This window comes from Octodon degus, unplaced genomic scaffold (genome assembly GCF_000260255.1).
Source record: "Octodon degus isolate 3935 unplaced genomic scaffold, OctDeg1.0 scaffold00070, whole genome shotgun sequence".
NCBI classification, from domain to species: domain Eukaryota; kingdom Metazoa; phylum Chordata; class Mammalia; order Rodentia; family Octodontidae; genus Octodon; species Octodon degus.
Genome location: NW_004524646.1, coordinates 2526358 through 2529060, shown reverse-complemented (window position 1 = coordinate 2529060; position 2703 = coordinate 2526358).

The following is a 2703-nucleotide window of genomic DNA, read 5'->3' as shown; positions in this document are numbered from 1 at the left end:
GCCCCTTGTAATGTTTTTTATGTCCTAAAAAATGACAAAAAACACACATAGTATGTACCATTTTGACCATTTTAAAGGGCACAACTCAGTGACATAAATAGATATGCAGTGGCATATGTAGATTTATTACTACTGTCAATCTCCAAGAACTTTTCACCTTGCAAAACTGAACTCTCTATCCATTATACAATAAATTCCCTTTCACCACCTGTGCCCAGGAATTTGATGACTCCAGGCACTTTAGATAAGTGAAATCTTACAGTATTTTTCTTTTGGTAACTGGCATATTTCACTTAACCTAATGCACTCAAGATTCATCATTGCCATAGTATTAGTCATTTATTTTTTTCCTTCTAAACTGGATAAAGTGGGGCACACCTATAATCCCAGCACTCTGGGAGGCTGAGGAAGGAGGATTATGAGTCTGAGCCCAGCCTAACACCCTGGAGATATAGCAAGATGTTGTTCACCCTTCCATCCATTGATGGACAGCTGGATTATGTCCACCCTTCGATAATTTGAGTATTTCTATGAACACGAGAATGCAGTTCATTTGAGTACCTGCTTTCATTTCTTGTATGTGAGTGTGGGGCTGGGATAGGGGAGAGGAATTGAACTCAAGGTTCAATTTGCACCAAGCTACACTCCCAGACCTTTTTTATGTTGAGACAGAGTCTCACTAAATCACTAAATTGCCCAGACAGAGCTCAATCCTCATGCTTCAGCCTCCCAGAGTGCCAGAGTTACAGGCATGCCCAACCATGCCTGGCTCTGCTTTCATTTGTTTTGGATTTATACCCAAAATTGCAAGATTATATAGTAATCCTATTTTTGATCTTTTTGACAAAATATCACACTATTTGAAATAATCTTTTCAAATGGTTAATTTGATTTCGATTGAAATACAGGAAGTATTTTTGTTTTGTATTCCATTCATTTCTGTGGTTATCTTTGGTACTTCCTTTCTGTTTTCATGGGCTTCTGTTCCTTTGCTGCCTTAAATTGGATGTTTAGCTTATTTATTTTTAGCCTTTTTTCTTTCCCATAAGCATTTCAAAGTCTGAATTTCTAAGTACTACTCAAGCTACATACAAGTTTTGCAATATATTTTCATTCAGTCCTAAACAATTTTAACTTTTTCATTATTTCTTCCTAGTACCCTGTTTTTAAAAGTGATCTTTAAAAATGTTTTTGAAAAAGAAAATTGCAATTTTGAATTATTTTCCATCTACATTGTTGTATAATGTATCAATATAATAGGATTTTTATACGTCTGTTGAACTTTACCTTATGATTTAGTTCTTATTTAATCTTAATATTAATTTTATGTTATTGTCAATTTATGTAATTATATAACTATAGTCACTTTATTTATGACTAATAATGTTGGTTGATAGTTAATTAACATCTTTAATATGACTTCTCTAATTGTTGGGTTCTACATACCATGAGATGTATGTGCTACATACACGAGATCAAACTTGTTAACTCTGTGAAGCTAATCTTTGACTGTCCACTCAATTTCTCAATTAGACCTCTCAATTAGAGAAATATATTTAAATCTCTTTGATGATGGGTTTGGTTTTCTTACTCTTGTCAATTCTCACTTCATACATTTTTACACTGTGTCACTCTCAGTGCTTGTGTATTTAAATTGGTGCACGTCATTCATGGGCATGCTACTTGGCAGTTGTACTTATAATGAAATGTTACCTCTGTCAAGGCTCTCCCCAAAGGCAGAAACCACGGCTTCCAGTAGTGTTTTGAAGTCCTCTAATTCAGACACCCATGCATGAGGAGGCTATGACTCTTGCTCCCTTTCTTTCAGTCAGTTGGCATTCTCAGTAGAAAGTTAAGAGCAAAAAAAGTACATTCATAGCCCCTACTTGATTTTAGATGGTGGCCAAAGTGGGAAGGCCAGGCAGTTATTTGGAATGCTGAGGGAAAGGATTTGCCCTGGTTGGATAGCTGCATGCAGACCCTGAGGTCTCTTGTAGAATCTTTCAAAGCAAAAGAAGGGCCAGTGAGACACCTCAGTGGACCAAATGCCTACTTAGGGAAGTTCAGGGACTGGGGCTTGATCCCCAGCACTACATGCTGAGCAGGCCCCACCCCCAGGTGCAGTAAGTCAGCCATGGTGACCAGGTGTGGTGGTGTATACCTGTAATTCCAGCACTGGTGAGGCTGAAAATAGGAGAATCACCACAAGTCCAAGCTGCGTAGTGAGACCCAAGATCCTGTAGACCCTGTACCAAATACATAAATTAAAAAAAAAAAAAAAAAAAAGCTTACTGAAACTCGGCCGCCCATTGGGCCATTGTCCACCTCTGGGGTTTTGGGAGGAGTTATTGACTTTCAGTTGGAATCCGAAGGTCTTGGCCATTGAGGGTCATTGTATCTTCATGCTGAAGATCTACGTGTTAGCAAAGGAGAGAGATGAGGGGTGACCAGATATGGCTGAGGGCATTGAGTATCTCTCAAGAACTTGCCAATTCTGACAGAACTACAGGTCTCAGGAGCAAAGAAACAGAGTGAGCTAAGCCTGTTCCCAGGGACAGAAGGCGATGGGGTAGCCACAGAGAATGAAGAGAGGGTCCACCACCAACTTCTTTTTTTTCCCATAATTTTATTGAGGAACAAATAGCAATGAGACAGTTTCAAATCAAATTGGTAGGACAGATTCAATAATTAACACATTGCATA